This window comes from Oryzias latipes, chromosome 10, assembly GCF_053564925.1.
Source record: "Oryzias latipes strain Hd-rR chromosome 10, Olatipes_Hd-rR_3.1".
NCBI lineage: Eukaryota > Metazoa > Chordata > Actinopteri > Beloniformes > Adrianichthyidae > Oryzias > Oryzias latipes.
In genome coordinates, this window is record NC_136246.1 from 16,705,877 (window position 1) to 16,729,852 (window position 23,976).

Consider the following 23,976-nt stretch of genomic DNA (forward strand, 5'->3'; position numbering starts at 1 on the left):
TTTCATTTCTATCGCTAAAATGTTTTATAAAGACATTAGCAGCTCTATTCTTCTTTATCCTAATACATCCCAAAGATTCTCCATAAATAGATCAGTACGCCAAGGATGTCCAATTTCTCCATTTTTCTTTTTAATTGTTGCAGAACTACTTTCATTAAGAATTAAAAATTGTCCAAACTTATTAGGTTTATCTATATTTCAGAAAGAAATCAAAATAACACAACTAGCAGATGATACTGCATTATTCTTAAAAGACAGAAACCAAGTTGACCTTGCTATAAGCACAATTATCTCCTTTTCAAATGCTTCCGGATTACACCTTAATTTAGGAAAATGTGAAATATTAAGTATTAAAAACGTAAAATATGAAAAAATTCATAGTATCCCGATTAAAGATGTAGTTACATATTTAGGTATTAGTATAACTAAAGACATTAAATCTAGACAAAAGCAAAACTTCTCCTTGAGAATTAAAAAAATGCAGGATGTTATGAATATGTGGCTTCAACGAGATCTATCTATTTTTGGCAGGATCCTCTTGACTAAAGCAGAAGGGATCTCAAGAGTAGTTTATCCTGCCTTATCTTTATTTGTTCCTGATTCAACTTCCAAAGAAATAAATAACCTCTTAGTTAACTTTACATGGAAAAATAGACGTCACTATCTCCAGAAAGAACAACTTTATGCCCCCTCATGTAAAGGAGGGTTTGAACTCATAAATTTTTCTGATTTGAATTATACATTTAAAATTAACTGGATTAAAAAATGCCTTCAACACTCAAATTCAATTTGGTATTTCATCCCCTTCAATATTTTTAATAAAATTGGTGGCCTTCAATTTCTATTAAAATGTAACTATAATATCAAAAAGATTCCCGTCAATCTCTCAAATTTTTATCAGCAGGCTCTTCTTGCTTGGAAGTTATGTTATAATCACAATTTCTCACCACACAAAAGTATAATTTGGAACAATGAAGACATAACAATACAAAATAAATCTTTGTTTAAACAAAACTGGATTGACAAAAAAATAATTTATGTTTCGGATCTTTTTGACGAGAATGGTACGATTTTGGATTATGGCAGATTTCTAAATAAAATGTGTTTTCCAGTAACCAGCAAAGAATTTAATGGTGTAATGAAAGCTCTCCCCTCAGGATTAATTCAGCTGATGACTTCTCACCTTAAATATCAAGACGCCTCTAATATTGACTCTCCTTTAATGATTAATGGCATTGATATTCTCAATAAAAAATGCAACAATAAATATATTCGGAATACCTTAAGTGAAAAAAGACATATCACACCAAAAGGAGAAATATTTTGGAACAACCTTTTAAATGATATAAATTGGAAAAAAGCTTGGTTATTGCCAGATACATTTTGTATAAATAACAAAGTTAAAGAAATACACAAAAAAATTCTACATAACATTTACCCCACAAATATGTTTATATCCAAATTCTCAAATATAGAAAATAATTGTAGTTTTTGTATTGATTTCCCTGAATCAGTTCTTCATCTTTTCTACTTTTGTAAACTTTCCCTTGAATTTTGGAACCAATTAGAATGCTTTGTAAACAGCAAATTTAACTGTAACGTTGCTTTAAATTTGAAACAAATAGTTGCATATTTTAATTCGGATGATAAAAAAGTAGAAAAAAGTATTAATTTGTTACTTCTCCTTTCCAAATTTTACATTCATAAGTGCAGAATTAAAAAAACAACTCCCAACTTCACCATATTTAAGTTCGAGATGCTCCAGTTTTATGAATATATAAAAAAAATTAATACACCCAAAGCAAGTAACACTGAAATAATTTGTGCTTTTTTGTTTGATAGGTAATCCCCTCCTCTAAGAAAACTTTGTATTATAAATATTATTATCATTATTTTGTAATCCCCTTTTATATATTTTAAGATAATTTATTTTTCTATCAGCATATTCTATTTTGGATATATTTCTGATTATTTTATTATTATTATTTTTTCTTCTTGAAAGGATTCAATAAGTTTGGATTGATGACATTGACTATCACTGCTGATGCTCTTTCTGAGTCTTTGATGCTGGATTTTGTATGCTTATGCTTTGTTCAATAAAGTTGTAAAAAAAAAAAAAAAAAAAAAAAAAAAAAAAGGGAGAAGTGCAGAGAACGAGAGACTTTTGACGACCGTTTGTCGTATTTTTTCTTCGTTTTAACAATCCGTGGGATGAATCTCCAACATTTTTTTTGCTTGTCTGGAAAAGATTCAAGTAAAATCTTTGAAGTTTGCACGGTAAGTTTGCGATTTCTTCCCTCCAACTCTGAACTCAGTTGAATGCTAAAGGTGTTTTAAGCTAGCTCCGCCAGTAATGCAGACGTCTGGGCTACTCGCGGTGGCTTTGGCTGTATAAGTAATTATTACTTTTTTACAAAGGTTTACTTGTGCTTTTTGTAATAAAAAATAGAGACATTGAAGAGTTATTTGCAGTGCAGAGTTTACAGAATGAGCCTCGATATTTTTTCCAAACGCGTGAGTGCTCAGTAACTGTTGGAAGACATTTTGCTCTTCAGTTAAGGGTCTGCAGGGTTCATCCCATTCACAGTGTGACGACACCACAGTCCATTATTCCAAACTTCAAAATGTGCAGTTTCACTGTATGTTCAATTTTTACGCTGTAAAAAGCTTTTATCTTGTTTAAAAGATCATCTTGCAGACGTTTGGCCTGGCATGCCATCTTTTGAAACTGGTTATGGACATGTGTTTAAAGTAAAGTCATCATTAACTGCTCACATGTCTAGAAAGCATAATCTGAAAATGTAAGTATGCATATTTAGGGAAACATGTTCTCAGCCCTCTGTCAGTGGTGGAGATGTTTAGAGAGCACAGATGTAGCTAAGGCTAATGCTCAACTAACAAATGTCAACACTGATATGTACGAGGATTTTAGTGAATCATAAATCATATTTAAAAACCTTTCCAGATCTTACTTTGTGCTGTATAAAATGTGTGTACATCATGTTTTTTTTCCCCCTCTCTGATTCAAGGTGATCTAAATACACGTGAAAATGAGTGAATCAGAACCCATGTTCCTCCACACTGCCATTATGGAGGTCCTACCAGAGCCACAAAAGACATCCTGGAAGAACACTTGCAGTCCATTGGAATAAATGGAGTTGTATGAGGATCTACGATTCATAGAAGAGGCTGACTTGCTGCCAGCTTTGAGACCTGTTCAAGCCCGGAAACGTCTTGCTCTTTGGAAATTGAAATGTGAGTCTCAAACATTACAAATGAGTTTTTGTAATGCACAGAAGTGGATATGAATATGAATGGGTAACACACTGACAGTACAGTGTAAACTTAATACACTTATACTGTTTGTTTGTTTTTTGTTGCAGACCAAACGCCAGAGAACAGCACATCATCATCTGTTGAGACCTCACCAACACAATCATCATCACTTTTGTTATAGTCACCGAGGAGTTCGTCATCCACATCTTCCAGAAGCCGAGGACTGTACATACATTGACTGGGAGGACAGCTTTGAAATTCCATGGAGTAAGTTTTCTGAGGAATTTGTGCAGTCTTTGGAAAGAGACCTGGCCCAAGACTAAGGAAGGAAATGGTTTGCACTCTTGTTGCAGAAATGATGAAAGCAAGAAGTTTTTCCAGACTCTAAAAGGCTGCAGATGATGCGGGGAGAGCAGAGTGGCTGCTCAGAAGAGATGAGATGTCAAAGAGATGCTCTTTCTTCTGCTCTGCTACTTTAATGAAGAGGATGCCATGTTCTTGTAGAAGATGCAGACGAGGTCCAGCTGCAGCAGGTGCCGTTGACTCCAACTGTTATTGTATGTGGTAAGTAAAGTTTCCAGTGTTAAATTATTCTAAAGGTTTTGTCTTTGTACACTGTACATGAGTGACATGTTTACTTTATCCATTGTTCTGTCTTTAGGACAGTCTTGCTTTTCCCCAAGGAGGTTCATGCTCATTTGGAACCGCTCCATCGTACACAACAACATTGCAGCACTGTGCCTGATGTTCAGAAGCTACTTCTGCTTTAACCGTCATTATCCAACTGAGCTGGCTTCAACCCTGGAGTTTCTGCAAAGGTACATATTTATGAGTGCTGTCATGCGATTGATTTTTGGGTGTGGTTAGTTAATCATGACCTGCAGTTAATTATTCTTATTAATCTTGTATTAATCTAACTCAGGGCTGCTCATCCCTGGTCCTTGAGATCTACCAGCCTGCCTGATTTCCAGCTGATTACCTGGACCAGGTGTGTTCATTCAATCAGTATGTGGAGACATCTGGTTGAGCTGATCAACAGCTAGCAGGGCTTGGGGATCTGGAAAACAGTCAGGGTGATGGATCCCAAGGACCAGGAATGAGCAGCCCTGGCTAACCTAAAATTTAGCTTTGGAAATCCTTATTTTGGGGTAATTTGATTTAAATAGTAAGATTGTGTCACATTAAAAGAAATAAAATACAATTTAAAGGGTGGCTTTATGAAGTTTTCCAAGTATAACAGACTTTTTTCCAATCTTTACTTTTGTACCACTAAGGGATAATTCTTCAGTCTCAAACAGAACAAAGACCTAAGCCAAAGTGCTCTAATTTAAAAAACTAATGGAAATATTCTGAACAATCCAAAAAATATTGACCACAAAATTCTTAATGATACCATAATATATATTCGTTGAAATATCTTATTCCACAGTTTGCTGTCTGACACGATCAGCCCTCAGCGTCCCAATTAAGACATGGGTATTATTTTTCCCTTGTTAAGAGCCAACCATGCAAAATGTGACTTGATCATTTCTTAAATGTTTGATCTGGACTGTATCATGAAAAATGAAATGAAACAGATTTGAACCTTATTTGTTAAATAGTTAATGCCCATAGAATGCTGCATTTCAATTCTTTTAACTGAAACAGATGTCCTCTCAAGCGACGTGTGGCTGCTTTTAGGGATGACAGAAACGTAATCTTATGGTAGCATTATGCAGCTGCTTTTATAAAACTACAGTTTGCTTCTAGCTTGAAGTGTTATCTTTGTTTGTTATGTGCGGTCTATTATCAATTTGTTCATGCCAGATTTTAATGTTCTTGTCTTACAGCTGATGTCCTGAGATGTGCCACTCTACCTGGTTGGGAACAAATTGAAGAGGCCAAGCTCAAGAAAGCCTTTGTCAACAAATGTAGGGCAGAGCAGGTTCTAAGGCCACTGCTATGATCTACAGTATGCGGACTGGTTTCTCTTCCATCTTTTTTCTTATTTTTTATCTTAATTTGGTTCTCAAGTTGGTCCATGGATTTGGTAGGCTGCAAGTTTAGGAGAATGTTTTTATCAGGTACTTTTTTATGTGGTTACATAATTTTGTTTTTTTCCTTGTACCTCAGCAGTGATGTCAGTGTGTTTGTTGTTTAAAATATGGAAGTTTTCTTTACCATCATGTCAGCCACATTTAGTACGCCACAGTTCATGTACTTAATGCATTTAATATTTTAAAAAGTGTCTAATACTGCTACCACAATTCAAATGCTGTACTGATGATGGTGCTGCCCAAATAAAGTGTAAAGCATTTACATTTCTAGTATTGTTTTTACTGTTACTGTATATCAGTGGTCTCCCATCCTGGTCCTTGAAGGTCACTGTTATGGATGTTTTAGCTGTTTTCCTGCTCCAACAGATCTGCTGCAGTGGTTGAATTGCCTCCTCAAGTTCTGCAGGAGGTGGTTAATCACCTGTTGATTCACATCTGGGGAGCAAAGAAACATCTAAACCCTACTGGATGGTGGCCCTGAGGACCAGGATTGGCTACCACTGCTATAAAAATAACTTCTCTTTTCTTTCTCAAATACATCTCAAATATCATTCTCATTAACGGCTTTGGTAAGACATTTAAGAGAAATGATTAAGACATGAAAGAGACATCAGACAGACAATGATGAGATCTCTTTTAGGACTCATTCTTCTCAGATTTGTCTCATGAACGTCTTAGGTTCGTCTCTCCCACTTCTTAATTATTGCTCTAACAGTTGTCTCAACTCAACCTCATTTGTCTCAGTGATGTCTTTTCTCATTATAGCTTAACTCTTGCTCCTAAGGGACCCTTAGGAGCAAGAGTTAAGAAGCAAATGATCACAGAATGATACGAATATGAGACGCTCAAACTGATCTCAAGAGACGAGATCAAGAAACATATGAGCAACAGATTTTTCCTATGGGAAGGCATGAACAGGAAAAAGAAAACAGTCACTGTCACCCATGATCATATTCGTTGGGTACAGGTTGGAGAATTCTTGACTGTTATCAAGCTATTGGAGATGACCCAGCTGTACCTTTTGAAGTAAAAAAAGGAATCATATAGACATCTATCTCATTCACTAGAATGAGGTATGGCTATAAATTATTGATAAAAATGCAAACTTGGAAGTCTTGCAGTAAAGCAGTGATGGCTTAGAGGTCAATGAAGTAAATCCCCAGCTGCAGGGTCACTTGTTCATGTTCTGGTTCATACTGGATTGTTTAACCCTTGTGCTATCCTATGGGGTCCAGGTGACCCCACCCTTACATTGACGTGTTATCCCTACCATGACAAAGGTTGAGAGAATTGCATGTAATCCATGGACACCAGAAAAGATCACAAATCATTGAAGAAAAAAGGTTCAGCGCACTGTCTATTGGGGTCCAGATGACCCCACTCCCAATGTTAAAGTTCCTATGATAGCACAAGGGTTAATTTCCATTAGTTGTCACGTATCTAGGTCCAAAGAACCAAAGTTGCTTCTCTCCATTTGAACCGTTCCTTGGGGGACAGCAGCAACTCCAATGTAACATGTGTTAAGCAGGGCGGCATTGGGTCCCCACAGTTTCTGGAATACCCCAATCCCAGGTTTGAACAGACAATCCCTCTGTCTCAGGGCAGACACTTCCCCACTTGGCCAATAAGCTGAGTGGGGCAAAGTCCCATAAGCTCCACACTCATTATTTCACTGCGTTCACCTTACTAGTCCATTTGAGAAGTGGCCAAATGTAAGTCTTTGGTTGTATTGGCAGATCAAATGAAACTCAGTGAATGTGAACAGTAAAAATTCAGTAAAAATAAAACAGAGGTTTTAAAAATGTCCTAAATGACTGTTATGCTCTCATCATGTCGGTTTCAATGCCCAAAAAATAAAGCTAATACAAGAGGTATTGAAAGATAAACTAAGAACTTGGATCTTAAGAATTTGTAACAACCTGCGATGCATTTAGAGATGAATAAAAATGTTTTCAGACATTTCAACTCGCTTTGGTGAAGAAGTAGAGCGGTCGACCTCTGATCGGAAGATCGCAACTTAGGTTGATTGTGGAAGTGAAATGTTTTGCACTATTTTTTTGTGTTGAAGTGTCCTTAAGCAAAACCCCGAACCCCACATTTCTCCTGGCGATTATAGGTTGGCGCCAGTGTTTGGCAGTGGAGCTGCCATTAGTGGGTGAATGTTTGTGTGCATGCCATGCATGAATGGAACTGTGACTGTAAAGCCCTTTGGCTCTTTAAAGAATGTAGTAAAATGATATATACAGTAAATGTATACCATTCCATTTGCTTACATCATAGCTGCTTTCTTTCATGTTGCTGGAATTTACAACAATCTGGAAAATAATTGGAAAAATACAGTGTTATAGATAGTGTTTTTTTCTAAATGGATCCCTACTTTTAATGTCATACTAACAACATAAAGTGAATATTCTCCAAGATATCGACAATTCACTTATTCCAACTATTTGCTAGATGTTGCAGCCCAGTGGGAGACTAACAAACTCTACACTCAAAAATCCAAAATTTGTCATGGTTTGGGTTTCTTTTGTCTTGGTTTTTGATTTAATTTTTGTTCTGTCATGTTTGGTTCTGTTTCCTGTTTTATTTTGAAAGGTGTTCTGTTTGGTCATGTTCCTGAGTTTTACTTCCTGGTCCCTATCTTTCCTGATCATGTTCACCTGTGTCTTGTCTGCCCTGCCTGTATTTAAGTCTCGTCTCTCCCTTCCTCTTGTGCTGGTCCATTAACGTCTTCATGTCATAGCGTCATTTAGTTCTTGGATGTTTCCATGTTTCATGCCACGCCACAATAAGTCTAGTTTTGTCGTTGTTGTTATCCTGCTCGGCAGCGCCTTTTGTTTGCAATAAACCCACTTGCCTTGGAACCGTGGCCTCCTGCCTCTGCGTCTGGGTCCTACCTGCTCTCAAGCCCCCCCCTCACCCTGACAGAATTCCCCTTAGGATCTAAAACTGACACCTTCTACTGAGCCTATATTTTCTTTTATGAAGATGAAAACATTTTTTAAATTACCTGAACTAAATCCAAAATAACTGTTGCATAAGTACAAAGCATTTGATTATATAGCATTTACAGCTGAACAAAAATATCAGAAATTAAAAAAATTACAAGAATCTGCCTAATTCAATATCAAATTGATCTCATCTATTCGTCTTCTGCACCATCAACTTCATTTACTCACTTCCTGCATGATTCAGTCTCTTTGTGTGAGACTTTTGCGCTTTTCTTTTCAACACTGATTATGCAGTGGAACCTTTTTTTAAATCCTCCCAAAGAATTTTAATTAGGTTGAGTTTTGTACCTTGACCAGTCAATTCAAAATATTATTCTTTTATTTTATATTATATTCATATGAAAAAAACATGAACAAATCTTTTCTAAAGAGGTATTTTTTATTTCCAGCTCTTTATCAAAAACGTCAGAAATTATTAATGTTTTTTATTTTTTTTAAAGGGAATAATCTAGAAAGAAAAATGTAAGTGGAGATTTTTTTTTAAATCTCACTAGAAATGAGCCCAATCCTTTTTGTTCAGTAAATGACTGAAACACTAAATATCTATGGATGTGTAAAGGGTGAAAATAAATGTTTTTTTCTTCTTCCTCCCACTCCCTTTTTGACCTGTTGTTTAAAGAAATTGCCTAAAAACTTTGTGAATGTGCATCTGAAGATATAACATTTTTATTGAAAACAAGGCTTATAGATGTACGTGTGCATGTGCAAAGATATAACTATAGTTGTGTGTGTTTGTGTGTGTGTACATTTTCGAACCATACGCAGTTTAATTGTATTTACTGTTTGTTCATTATGTGTTACATGCTCCAAATAAATGTATTAAAAAATTAAATAAATCCAAATTTTTATCTTAATCTTAATTTGCTGACATTTTACGGACACATACTATAACAGATGTGTGATATAATAAATAAGATAATAAAATTACCAGAATGTAGATCATAGATTGGTGGAGCATTTCAGTAGTTAATCTTGTCCTTTTGCATGCTATATATCATCTAAAGTATTAATTATAGTAAGACACATATTTAGAGTTTTACTTCGATAGAAAAAGGCTGATCCTTCAGTGGGGGAGGCTGTTTGCTTTTTGGATTTCAAAATGGTAAAAACAAGTAGCAGGTTTCCTCCACTAAATGTGGTGTGCTGATGGGATGTGATGTGGTGTTTTTGTGCTTCTAAATGGACTCAAGTGAAAGGGAAGACTGATTTATTGAGCTGCTTGCTGATCTGCAATTCCAAATCAATTATTTATTAATTTTTTTTGAAAAATGCAAATATGTAATTTTGAGTTGGAAATAAAAACAAGAGATGAACAAAGCTGATTCTGTGATCTCAGTGTTATATTGGATTTTGGAAAAACTTGATTTGATTTCACTATGCTGAATTTGATTTAGGTTGAACCGCTGCAAACTAAGTTCTAAATAAGACCTGTCAACATCTCAGCAGAGGGAGGGTTGTTACCCTCTGAGTCATTAATAAAGTATCTTCAGTTCCCGTTGTCAAGTCCTCATTGCATTATAACGAGGCCACATCCATTTGGATTGTTAATGTTTCACAAGCTTCTTTGTGAAATCTTCATGCCCGTGGTAACACGCGAAGAATGACAGGGAATACATTCGGAAACCCAGATGACATCTGCTGAGTGACACTGCAGCTAACGACTGTGTGTTTAAATTTAATAAAGGAGCAACTCCCTCTTTGCAAGAGATCAGCTCTATAAATGTTTTGGGAATCATTAATCAGTATCATCAGTGTGCTCTGTGTTTGTCAGTGAATGACAGCTAGTCTGGTTTCGTGCTTCCAACATGAGCTTTTGATTCAGGATGTCACTGCACATCACAATCTGTGTACAATGCCTCTGTCAGTCTCAATGAAGGAAACTGTCAGATGTTTCAGTTGGAGACAGATCAAACAGAGGAATAATAATTCACATTACTGCAGAACGTTGATAATGAAGCTTTGAACGGCGGGAGCTTCCTCTTCCACATCTCCAAGTATCCTCCAAGATAGTCTGCCTCGTGACCAGTTAATGTTGTGTAACTTCCTGTTTTTTTGTTTTTTTTTCCAGATTTTTGCTAAAGGTGAATTAAAGTTGGATTTGGTTTATTTCAAGCAATCAAAACAAAAATGACTAAAGAAGACAATGAAAAAGTACATATCTATGCATAGATATATCAAAGTTTGGATGATTAATCATGATTTTATTGGAAAAGGAAAAAAAATTAAAGTAAAAGAGATACGTCTGATCTACATACATCCACATACAAATATATATGATGTCATTATAATTACTCTTAATCATGAGTAGACATATTTGTACAAGCACATACAGTACATGACACATTTAATCCATAAAAAGTAGTGGCAGGTTCAGTCAAATTTGTGTAAATCAAAAATTCCAAAAAAATAAGTTATTTTTTCATGTATTTGTACAACAACCAAATTAAAGTTTTGGAAATTTATGAAATGGTATTTTAGGAACATTTATGTGTTTATTTATATTGTAGTAACACTACAATGAAAGAGGCGGCAAGATGAGATACGAGGAACTTTGGGCTTTATTTTTGGAACACAGAGCGTTGTACATCACACGGGGGTCATAATCCTGTCCCCACCCCGCACTCATGGTGAAGAAAAAGAAGCAACCACAACAGGGCAAAACAGAGATAAAACTAAGACTAAAACTAAGAACGAAACAAGGTGAAACCACGTAAAACAGCCAGATGACATGGCATAAGAAAAACCTGTGCTTAGCCTGAATTCGATCAGAGCAGGCAAAGGGGATTGTATCTCGCAATACCCCGCTCTGACAGCAAACCCAATGTGCACTTGACCGACATTAGAATATGTTAAGATTTGTGTCTCTCACCATATGTTTTTCTCATGCAGGACTGACATTTTTAACCAAAAGCGGTGTGTTGTTCCAAAACGAATGATATAAAAAATAAAAAATAAAAACCTTATAGAAGGGCTTGGTGCATGAGCATTTCTGCTTGCATCAAAGATTTGTGCCACCACTGCATCACAGTACTGGTGCCAAAGGATACCTGGCACATTTTACAGACCCTCTTTGATAAACCTTCAGTGTTTGAAGCCCTTAGAATGAAAAGAGGGATGTGCTCTTAACCTGGCTTATTAAATGGGGGCAAAAACAACCAAAAATCAGTAATGGTGTTTTTAAAAAAAGGAACATTAAATTGCTTTTTTTGACACTTATTTTATTCTATTTCTTTTCAGTTTTTACAATCAAGCTATTTATCCATTCCATATTGTGTCTTTGAAGATAAGACATTGGCTCCATCTCTCACATCCAGGCTGACAGTGTTTTATCTCACAAGGAAAAAGTGTAACCGCTGCGGCAAAAGTGTGTTGTATTTTACCCGGAGCAACATGGAACAGATCGACAAAGTATTGTGTGCAAAACCATACCATCGTAACAGGATAATAGCAAATTCTGCCAATGTAGAAACTGGCAGCTAGCAACACAAATATGGTACTGTTTATTTCTTTTTCTTTCAAAAAACCTGTGTAGCTATAGCAGATTAAATTTTCTTCATATTGTAACAGTAATTTGGTGTTAGTAAGCATGAAGCGAAATAGTGAAAGGCTGCATGCTGAGACATTAGATGAGGTGAGCACATTAGGGATTTAACACACACATGTTAGCAGAGGCCAAGGTGTTTATCTCTGCAATGCAATGGATGTTTGATGATATTAGAAATAAATGAAAGTTCACCTGCAAACAGCAAGTGCCTTGTGTCTGTCAGGGTTCAGCACATTAAGGATTCTTAGATACTTTTTTTTTCAGAGTATAAGTTGCGTTCTTTTATAGTTTGGCCGGGGGTGCAACTTACACTCAGGTGTCACTTATGTGATTAAAAAAAAAAACATGGAGCTAGCGTGTTTGTCAATTTCCCACTAACAACCGCAAAATTCTCCCAAAAGTGCAATTGACTTGCGACTTAATACTCCGGAGTGACCAGTCTGAAAAATACAACAATAGAAATTATTGTGCTGCCCTTTTTTTTTTAGGGGAAAAAAAGTTTTCTAGCAAGATAATGTGTCATCATTTGATGATAGTTCCAGGAAATGACTTTTCTTTCCTCCAGTGGTTTGTTCACCCTGCTAGATCACAGCCTGGTAAAGCACTTTAGCTATGAGGAAGGCTGGAACGCTCACAGCAAATGTGACACTGAAGGACTGTTAAAACGTGGCTGCTGAGTCAGTATACGTTAGAAATGCCATTTAAACATGTTGGAACTTTGTTGAATCAACCCCTTTAAAAAGAGAGTGTGTAACTGTCCCAGAATGATGTACCTGAGTGAACCTCATAAAGTTGCACATGAACTTCTGCTGCTATTAAAGGACTTAAATTCTCATCAGAGACTTCTTGCTAAAATATTCACATTGTTGCTTTGCTTCTTAATATTGACAGCATGATACCTTTACTTTAAAAGTCTATTTAAATCAGTGCAACTCAATTACTTTCTTTAGACACCTATTCAAAATAAATGCACCTTATTTTTCCCTTATGGGGTTCGGAGGAATAAATGATGTAAGTTGGGAAAGTTAGACATCCACTCAGTTGTCAAGTCAACTTCAAAGAGCGTTTTGTCATGTAATTTCCTCCCAATTTCACATGTGATCTTAACACTTTTTGATGTTTTCTTAATGTCAGATAAGACACTCTATATAGCTAAAATAGTGCTGTTCAGTGCACTTTATTAGCACATACATGGTACTGAAGCAGGTGTTATATTGTGGCTGTCAAATCTTTTTTTTCCTTCCTTTTCATAAGTTGTATTTTACCTTAACAATCTAGCTGTCTCCCTGCAAAAGATGCTGGTTTTGTAACTACTTACTTGTGAATTTTAAAGCTCAAATTCAGATTAAGACAGCACTGATAAAGGGATTTTAGCATAGCATTTGGTTTTAATAACAACAAACATTGTCAAGGAAGAAGTTGATATTGTGTGTCCCGAAGCTGTGTGTGTAAAAAATTATGCTATCAGAAATTAACCATGTTGGTGCAATATAATAATTATGTTACTGTTTAGTAATTTTCTTCTCTCTGCGTTTAGAATAGAAAGAAACACTGAAAGAATTGGACTTTGTCCAAATTCTCTCCCTTATACTCCCTTTAGTACTAAAACACTATATAGTGCAGAACTATCTAGTGTCCTGGATTTTAAAAGAAATTCAGACACCATGCTCACTACTTTTCTTTTTCTTTTTTTTAAAGAAAAAAAATGTGTCACCAATTTTATAAAACAAAAAACCCAAAAATATTAACATTTTGCAAAGACTATTTATGAATCCAGTGTATTCTGATTATAAAAACGTGGATTATTTATTAAAAAAATGAATTAAAATACTTTTATTTTATTTTTTTTACATGAAAAATCATTCAAACACAAGTGACAATTAATGCACACTGGCTCCTGGGAAATTTCTAGGGCACTCAATTTTGGAATTTTGAATTCAAGCAGCTCTACAACATGGCAAAAGCACTGTAAAGTGCAGTTAGTAGTAAGTAATGAAGGAATTTGGTCACAGTGTTAGTCGCTTTATTTCTAAGTTACTAAAACACTGCTGTGTCCTGAATAAGATCATTCAATGAAAGTTGTACACAAATTGTACAACTGCTTTGTATTTGTTTTGTTTTGTAAACCATTATGGATGACTTCATTTTCTTTACTTTTACTGAAGAGATCATGCTGTGTCAGCATGGTCATGTCTACAGCCGAAAACTATTTTAACATTTATGCTTTATTAAACCAAGGGGCTTTGTGTTTAAAACGTATGTATGTGTTGCATGTGTGTTATTCAAAATACATGTTTAAACATGTTTTCCAGAAAAAAAAATTCATCCATTAAAGTTTTTTGGGGGGTTTGGCACAAAAATTAACTATAAAATGTTGTTTTTTATTGCGAAATGTATGTTCAATGTGAACAGATGTGAAAAAAAAATTGAGAAATGGTGTAAGTCAAAATAAAATGGAAATACACTAGGAAACATGTAACCTTTATCCTTTTAGTCTATAATATTTATTCACTTACATTTAAGTGTGCCATAAGGATGTCCTTCAAGCTCCACTTGATTTCAAGGGACATCTTGACAAACCTCAGTCTGAATTTGGTTGAAAGCGTGTCTAATTGAATTTTGATACATAATTAAATCAAGCAATAAATCAGCTCAGATCCCACTGCAACCGTCAATTCAGCACTCCTGAGCTCCACAAGCTAATTATGATGAAGTTATTATCTCAACCAAAGGGAGTTCTCTGAATGACTTCTCCTGCGTTATGAAAGTCTTTTGAACTAGAATATAGTAAACCTTGAAGAAAGGGCACATTCCCTCTGATAGATCTAAAAGATCCTAAAAATGTCACTAGCTGGGTTTGAAATGTGCCCATTGTCCCACTTTCAAAGCAAGTCGTTACCTTCCTACTTGTAGGGATGAGCAGCTTGTAGCTCATTTCAGTGTTTTATCTGCAGGCAATCTCTGTTAGCAGGTTGATTATAATATCTCTCAATAAACCCTCAGTATGCAGAAAGCATCTATATTGATTTAACATGAATTTGGAGTATCATCCTCATCATCTGGCTCCCAGTCTCACATGCCTAATCAATTACATCCCCTGTGATTTGAGTGTGCTTTAAATGCCACGCTCCGTGCATGTAATCACTTGACATAAGGTGTTAAATGAAGTCTAATTATAACTTTGCAGCTATGTGTCAAATCACACACTTTTTATTACAATCCCTAAGAAGAGAAATTGGTCTGCCAGTAAAGTAAAGGACTACTAAATAAATAATCAAATAATGTGGGTAAACTCCTGAAATACTGTTTAATAACCTGTGATTAAATGACCAGAGTTTTTAGAAAAAAAGGGATTCATTTTTCTGTTCATCAGGGAATTACTACTAAGGTTGGGTTTTTATAAATGAATCCCTTGCAACACTAGAATGGAGTCCTTTTGCATAATTTGTTGGGCAACGAAACTGTGGTGTGTGTGTGTGTGTGTTTGAGTTGAAAACTGTTCCTTTTTTCCACTGTCTGCTCCTCCCTTTTTTTTAATTCACCCAATTTGTTGCTCCAAATGAAACAGCAAAAGGTTAGACTGTGGAGTAATTAAAAACAGCTAGCCTAATGAAATCAGTTGAGGATGGTATACTGGGAGGATCAATACCCCGCTTCGAGTGAAGCGAGGAAAAAGATTGTGCAGCGGGAAACACAAATATACAAAGCACTTAATGATAATAATACTCTGATGAAACACAATCTTTTGTTGTAAAACTAGTTTGAACGCACAGTGACATTTCTGCCGCCTTGTAATTACTTTAAGGGAAAGTTGCTCTTTGTGCTCACTCAAGAAGTTTGCAGGATTTACATTGCACTGTGGTTTGCTGAAAGGGTTTCCTTTTATTGAATGTCAATAAGAACATCAATACACTTTGGACAACACCAATGTGGAGGAGAATAGGTATTCTATTTATCTGCGACTACACTTAAGTATATTGAAGACTTTATTAGCTCCTTTTGATGAGGAGGTGTTTTGTTTGGGAGCAGTTTTATCACTCTTTCTAAGACTTGCTGTGTTTGCCAAATAGGGAAACACGGCAAACTTGGGCTCTGATTTTAGGCCAACACATTCACATTTTCTTTGTCTGCACAAATGCAAAGATAGAACACACACACACATCGTAGTTTGACTCTGCAAGCACTTCTATTATGCACACATATGTCTGAAATTGTTTGATTATGCAGTGGCAGCCCGACAATTGTCATTTTGCGACGATTGATAATTCTATATGTATTCATCATATTCACAAGGAAAGCTACTTGACAGCCGGCCACTTGCTTTTTCCCATCTTTTTTTAGAAAGATTTAAAAGTAGTCTGCTGCTTATATGTTTTGACATACCAGTGAATCCAACTTGACAAATATTTTCACATCAGGAGACTGCAAACTGACAATGAAAACCCACAAACAAATGATTTCAAGGAAGCTTGAGGAGAGTTCAAAACAATAAAAACATTAAAAGAAAAAAAAAAAAAAGCAGATATCAGGCTGCAAAGTCATACCAGACAGCTAACTCTGCTCCTGGGTGTCTTGCCACCGTCAAAGGTATTTACAAAATGAAATTAACTTTTATGTGGGAGGCTGCAGAGATAGGAACATTACATCTCATTAGTGCAAAGTTAAAGGAACCTGCAGGGCTGAGGATTTGAAGGCTTTTAGTACAACTGTAAGTTATCATGGTCACCTCTTTTTTAAATTCAGTGGCTATTTTTGTCGGGACTGTACTTGCGACAGTATGCGCACGTTTCAAACAAAAAAGGGTTATTGGTTATGACATTTTGAAGACTGATACTGATTTGGTGCAAAAACCCTTACCTTGATTTGATTCTTCAGGTAAAATGGTTTCTTGCTAAAGGCTTGATTATGTATAAACTTTGCTGAAAATACAAAATTCACTCATTTATGCCATAGCTGTAATATCTCATGTAGTGGAATGTAAATTAATTGGTAGTTGTTATTATTTTTATTATATATTTATATAAGGCAATTTGAGGCCACTTTAAGAATAAAGTCAACTAGAACAAGGTCACTTTCCTTAAAAATGCGTTAGTGCACTTGTTAGATAAGCAAGTTAGTCCCCACTCCCACTAATGAAAATTTGACTGCATTTCAATAAAATTGAAAAAATCCAGAGCGCTCATTAGACCCAGTTGTTCATTTTTTTCTCACTTCAGCTTTGTTGACATGATTTCTGGTCAAGAAGGCAAAGACCACAATTGAAAAGATGGTACTTTAAATCCCCCCCAACCAGTGAATACATTATGTCCATCTTCTTTACAGGCATTGGCATCCCTGTGTAGCTGTCGAGTTGCATGATGTTCTCTGCAGTGAGCTTCTTGGAGGACTGGAAGCCATTCTCCTTTAGTTGGAATAGTAGAATAATTGTGTTTAGGATGAGCTCATAGAATGCTAACATAAGCCTTGCGTGATGTCATGAGTGCTTTCTAACACTGTCTACTTATACCTCCTGTTTTTTTTTCTTCCTATCAGCTACCTTGTAAACAAATTAGAGTTGCTACATTATATGTGCATATAAGCTGCAGCTTGAGTTGTGTTGCAGCTCTGTGCCTTCAAGGGTTTTGCCATGTTGCTTACTTTCATGCTTGAGATGAGAGACATCTAAAGGGTTCTTATCAAAATACAAATGTAAAGTTTTCCCATCATTATGTTGACCTCTTATACACATATGTGCACACAGTGAATAGCTTTTATTTGGTTATTTACATTTTTAGTTTATATTTTTGAAATAAAAATTAGGTTATATTTCATATTAAGTGAATTTTCTGTACGTAATTGTTTTAAAACATGCTTTGAACACATATAATGTATTTTCCAAAAACAGTAATTAAGATATTTATATTTTAATTCATGTTTATATCAGCTAGTAAACTTACTGGCTTTTCTCTGCATTTACATTCATTGAAAATGGCAAAGGCTATGCAGAAATGATTGTGCATGCAGCAGCTGCATCCCAGCAGCACCTCAGCTGATTTAGAAATATACACATGCAACTAAAGGTGGCAGTTCAGTGATCCACATGCGATGCACACACATCACTTCAGGAGTGGAGCCAGCCTTAGACAGAGGATCAGCTGCAGGTCCATCATAACATTAAACACGCTGAGCTCATAAAGGTAGGAGAAGAGGTTATTTTTAGTTTGTAGTATATTTTATGATACAGAACAGTGTACTTGAAATCATCAATGTTTTCTTTGAAATATTGAAGTTTTCTTCTTTATTGCTCTGACTTTTAATGAAAAATGTATTAAAACCAGTCAACTTCAGCATGACAGCAGGATCCTAATCTTGATATTTCTGTTTAATATTCAGGTTATCCTTTTCTGTCAAAACTGTGTTCTTAATTCTTATCATACTGCTGCATCGCTGCAGATAAAACCCTTAAATATTTCCAATACTTTGCTAGATTTAATGAACTATAGAAGCTTTCTAAAGGCAATAAAGTATAGCTGTTCATCATGATAACCATGAGCAGCTCCACACATGATCATTTACTCGAACAAACTTGCCGATGGATCTTGCCGATGGAAATTATGAAATGGATTAGTCTGCTAAATTATAGTCCATGCAGTTATAGCTATTATGTGGTCTCCAAACAGTCAAATGTTCCATGTCAACAGGATTATTCTTGTATGGATTTTTAAGATTTCTTTTTAAAAGCTCAGATGTAAATATGATAAGAATATGGAGAATTATTTGCCTGTATATAATACTAAAACTGATAGAAAACAGTCTTAGAATTCTTTATATCCCAAGGTATGCACTGCAAGATAACACTTATTTTGTGCTTTGTGTCTGACTTCTGCGAATGTAATCTTCTTTGGTCAATTAGGCATAGCCACAGTGTGCCCGCTCTATGACTTTTTGTTATTCTGTGGGCAGCTACAACATCTACATTCGTAATGTATTGCACCCTCAGTTCAGACTAAAACCTAAATCTTGGAGCGCAAATATGCAATTTTTTTCACTTTATCAATTTGCTACAGTAATGTTTGATGATGATTGTGTGCATGGTTGTGCAAGTTTGTTGCTTTCCCTGTAAGATCTGCAGAAAAGAAACATGTGTCAAATGTGCCACAATGCTTTTCCCATTTCTATGGCGGGTGAAACGGTTAAACAATGATTACTTATAATCTGGTTTATTTCTAAAACCAAGAGTACAAGGCCTAATATGAGAGCAGCAAGTACAAAAATGTATAAGTAACCAAGTATAGAAAAATAAATTTCAATAAATTATATAACTATTTTGACTAATATAAGGGATATACGGCACTGACAGTATTAAAGTCGCAAAGAGTGAAAGTTTCCATGTGCTGTAAAGTGTTGATTATGTGTACACATTGATTTACATTTGACTATTTTTTATGTTTGATTAGTGCTTTTCGTTTTAATAAACAGCTGTTGTTTCTCAAAACTAGCATACATTTAGATAGAGTATCAGAGAACAATAAGGCCTGGTATTTTTCATCAATTATTTATCCAATATTTTAATGATTAGAGTGCCTGGGGTGATCAAAGGCAGGGCTCGAGCATCACTGCCTTTCCCTGCTAAAACATCCCTGTGTACTTTGATGTGGTTCACCAATACATTTATTTATGTGAAGCAGAAATTTCTTCCAGTATTGCATATGAATTCTCAGAAACTGCTAGTTAAGGAGGTGTGTATTAGAATCCAAGGTCACTGAGTATTCCACATTGAAGGAGGAAAGAAAATACAGAAAAATGTACATATTTATAGACTCTAACAATGAGATGTATGACGACTGCTTTGAATGTTATCTAAATATGAAACAACTGTAGGTCACCTTCTCAGGTCCCTCGTGTATAATATTGTATATTTAATTGGTTGGAAAGGTCTTAAAGTTGAAGTATATGTCACAAAATCTTGAATAAAACATTACCTGTTAAAGAAGAACTGTCTTATGCCAGATTCAAGCAAACCTTGGTTGTAAATGAGCAGTAACGCAATTCAAATGAGAAATGTCTAATATAGAGCGTCAAAAAAATGTCAAAGAGACAAAGAAGTAAATGAACTGAAAACATTCTAACAATGTCGCCTGCAATGCATTTCAGAATCTCAAGTCGGAAGCTTGTTTATTAATTGTTCCACTTTTGTTAAGTACTTGAATTTGTGGGATGAGCGGTGGAGCTGAGTGCTATGTTTGTGAAAAAAAATCCAAATTTTCCCATGCTGCACCAAGCAGCTTTTTCTGTGTTAAACTCTTCTGTAGTGATTAGTGATAATGGCAATTGGACAAATCTATTCATTCCGATTAAAATCATGTAAATTGTAAATACACGAATGATGGAAAATGGGGGCAGGCTTACTCCGCACGACAGTCCCACCCACAACTCAGAGTCAAATTTTGAATGAACTCCTGCTGCTCTGCAGAAACTAATCGAGTTTTTTTTTAAATTTGGGATAAAAACAGCATGCCCATAATTAAGAGACCACTGGGAACACTTTGAAAATAGATCAAAACATGATCAGAGCATTTAAAATATGAAGAAATGCACAAGAATCATACAGTCTCCAAACTTTAACCCAATAACCGCAATGCCCCTCCACATGCCCAGATTCCAGCGCACATACTGCCTACACTAGCACAAACAGGCCCAATGGTGAAAGGCTTCCTGGCAAGCCTGTGAGGTCTTATTAAATTATCTGTGGAGAAAAGCATCTGTCATATTGTCCCGCAAACCTTGACTGCAAATCTGTCGAAAACAATACATCCTTTAGGGCTAATAGGGTGAGAAAAGTGGGTCTGGTGTTCTTTGGACGTCCACCTTGCGGTCCGTCTCTAGCAAACTTGGCCTTTAATTTGATTGTGGCTCACTCCAGCTTGAACACCAGCTTACATTAGCCTCCACCAAGATCAGACAAATGTGGCAAATGAGCTTCTAAACACCAGCAAATTATTGGGGAGTAACTCTGCAGTCAACCCGGTGACTTGACATTTCATTGGCGTTTGCATGATTGAGTAAAGCTCTCTTTTGTGTGAATGTTTGTTTGAGTGGTTGACTGTGGCGCCTGGCATTTTTAATGTGCTTTGAGTGGTTATAAATTAGTAGAACAGCGCTACATTATGCAATCTGTTTAATATTTACCATTTGGAGACAGACCTCAGCATAAGGTGGACTTTGATTTCGCTCTGCATAGGTGAGAGTGTACGAGTAAGGGGAGAAGTGGAGAAGTCTAAATGTGGCTGCTATCAAGCAGAAGAAAACATTGCATGAGTAGCCAGTTGGGAACTTTACAAGCATTCCCGCTGGGCTTGATTACCAGGTGCGATATAATGTGCTATATAAATAAAATTGAACTGGAACAGGAACAGTTGGGGCAGATTTCTGCCCAGAAAGGGAAAAAAAAAAACTTCTTTGACTGCCATTATGCAGCCTAATCTGCTCATTGTGCAACATTTTAGTTTCAAACATTATAGCCGGGTGCCTTCAGGATTGCAAAAGATTTTGGGCATGTTGCGACGGGAAATAGGTCTTCCCTTCCAAGTCCTGAAAAGTAACTGAGACAGCACAATCTGTCTTCACAAATAATTGTTATTGACTTAGAAAATATAGTGACCTAAAGCATTTTTTGGAAGTACAAAGACATTAAAAACAAATAAACCGTATTAGATAAAAGTCATTTAGGGATTCTCGCCTAATAGCACCCAAATGACAACTGGATTACATTTTTAAGAGATAATGATGACTAATCTGGTTTGTTTAAAAATCAAAACTTTAAAATTTAGAGCTAACAAATTTAAAAAGGGGGACCTATAAATGTTGCCTTTATGCTGCATTAGCCTATGCATTCATCATGTTAGTACAGTATCAAGTCTGGGATACAAGATAGAATGCACATGCCATGTTAATTATTGCTTATATCTATAAAGGTTTCTGTATTGAGATCATTAGAATGTGTTCACTCAATAAAGAAGGATTGTTTTATCTAGTCTAAAATTCATTCATTTTGTAAACCAGTTTTTGTCCCTTTTTGGGGTCACGGGGCTGCCGGAGCCTATCCTGACCACTTGTGGGCAAAGGCAGGGGACATCCTGGACAGGTCGCCAGTCTGTCGCAGGGCCACAATCTTACACTCACATTCATATCTAAGGACAATTTAGAGTAACCAGTTAACCTATGAAGCATGTTTTAGGACAGTGGGAGGAACCGGGAGTCCCCAGAGAAAACCCACGCATGCACAGGGAGAACATGCAAACTCCACACAGAAAGGTCCCTCATTGGTGGTCTGTTTCCCCCAGCTGGGACTTGAACTGGGGCCTTCTTGTCGTGAGGCTGTGAGGCACGAGTGCTTCACATTTAAATACGTATGCTGTCACAATTGTGTAAATAAACACTTACATTTATACAAAATGAATTTTGGAAGTCATATTAATCTTTTTAGTGTTTTTGCTGTTTTGACCTCCTGGAGCTTCTAAAATTTCATATTGCATGGTCATTTTTCTCATATCAAACATGCCATCACTGATCCTAGTCTTAACCACCAATCCTGGTCATGAAGGTCTTTCAAACACAAATTTTCATATAGGAACAACACAAAAGAGATAAAGTTATTATGACAAAAATGTTCTTAATCATTTTCAGCTAAGAATAAAAATTTCATGTTTAAGTTATTTTTAAGTCATCTGTGGGATAAAAACATGATCTATTCCTGCAGAACAACTTAACCTACAGTCAGTGTGCCTGATTTGTTTGTGTGATGCTGGAACTTTGGGCCATTTCTGTATTTCCTGCTTCGCCTGAAAGATCCAGAGCTTCAGTCATTGAGTCTAAATGAAAACTTGGGTGAGCCTTGGGTGGTGTAAAAGATCATTTTGTTCTTAAAAACTGCTAACATGTAGAGATAAGTGAAACTATAAAAGATCTGCCATTTTTATAAAACAGATAAAAGTTTTTTTTTTTCTTTATTTAATAAATAATGACCACTTAACTTGTAGTTTGTCAAAGTTTAATTAAATCTTAATATTTTTTTTTCATTATTTTTCAGGCCAGTTGATGTAATACAAACTCCTTTTAATTTATTTTATTTTATAAAATCCAAAAAGGATCCCCAAATACCATTCGACAAGTAACATCCATGATGGTGGAACAATTCTGGCTAACTCACTTATCAATCACAACATCATTTTCAACTAATCAGAATAATTTATATCAATGGTGCACCCTCTTAATCCTTTTCTTAACTGCAGTCCACTGACTGTAAGTGAGAACTGGACCGAGCAAGGTTGACGTCACCCATAGAACATGGCTCAACTCCGGCTCCAGCCAAATGAAGTCAATTAAGTTGGCAACATTTTGCAATGCGGACGCCGGCGTGTTGGAGCAGGGCAACGTCATTAAGGAGTGATTGGTACAAGTTGATTTGAGTCAATGTTTCTATGACAACCACTCTCGCCAATAAGGAGTGACCTTGTTTGAAGTTATCACCCCTTCCTCTGAAAGTGGACTCAAAGGAATCTGTCAACATTGAGTCATCTGATTGGTTAGTTATGTGACTTAAATGACTTGCCATAAAGAAAAAAACATAAAGAAAACAAAGAAGATTAGCAAGAATGTGTAAGAAAAAAGGAAGCAGAGCAAGAATGGTTACTCTGACCAATAGAACGACTGAGAGTAATAGCTGTTTATTTCTCTATAGAAGTCCATGGGATTTTGGCTTCTCGGAGGCGGCATGTTCTTCCTGTTTGGGGCACGAGGGGGGGAAGGATATCTCAGTCCCGTTCTCTCATACCCTTAAAGCTGCAGACATACATAGTAAATCTTAGTGGCGAGTGATATTCATTTGACATTTTCAATGTGCACAAATGCTCATGGGTGCCCTTGGGCCTGGAGCCCTGGACCTTTGACCTGGGTGAGCCCTTTTGATATTGAGGGTCTGAATCTAGCAACTCATAATACAGCTGCTAATTAGATACCTCTGGGACATGTATCTTACTTAGAAACTACCCTCTGCAAAAAAAATCTTAACAATATTTGGCCTCAACCACCACTTTTCTTCAAACTTAATGTACATTTAAAATGATAGGAA

The 23,976-nt window shown here is 36.0% G+C and overlaps 1 protein-coding gene and 1 long non-coding RNA gene across 3 annotated transcripts in view; both read left to right on the forward strand.

Annotated features, from left to right (window-relative positions):
* Positions 1 to 23,976, forward strand: part of pcdh11 (protocadherin 11) — a 163,374-nt gene that overhangs the window by 78,803 nt on the left and 60,595 nt on the right. The gene's annotated exons all lie outside the window — the stretch shown is intronic.
* Positions 2,138 to 4,094, forward strand: LOC111947984 (uncharacterized). 2 transcript variants are annotated; one of them, XR_002873974.2, is made up of 5 exons: positions 2,138 to 2,277; positions 3,030 to 3,255; positions 3,384 to 3,543; positions 3,763 to 3,840; positions 3,938 to 4,094. It is a non-coding gene; the product is annotated as an uncharacterized LOC111947984 (long non-coding RNA). The 2 variants fall into 2 exon arrangements; XR_002873976.2 differs by lacking the exon at positions 3,938 to 4,094 and having other exon boundaries at positions 3,630 to 3,831.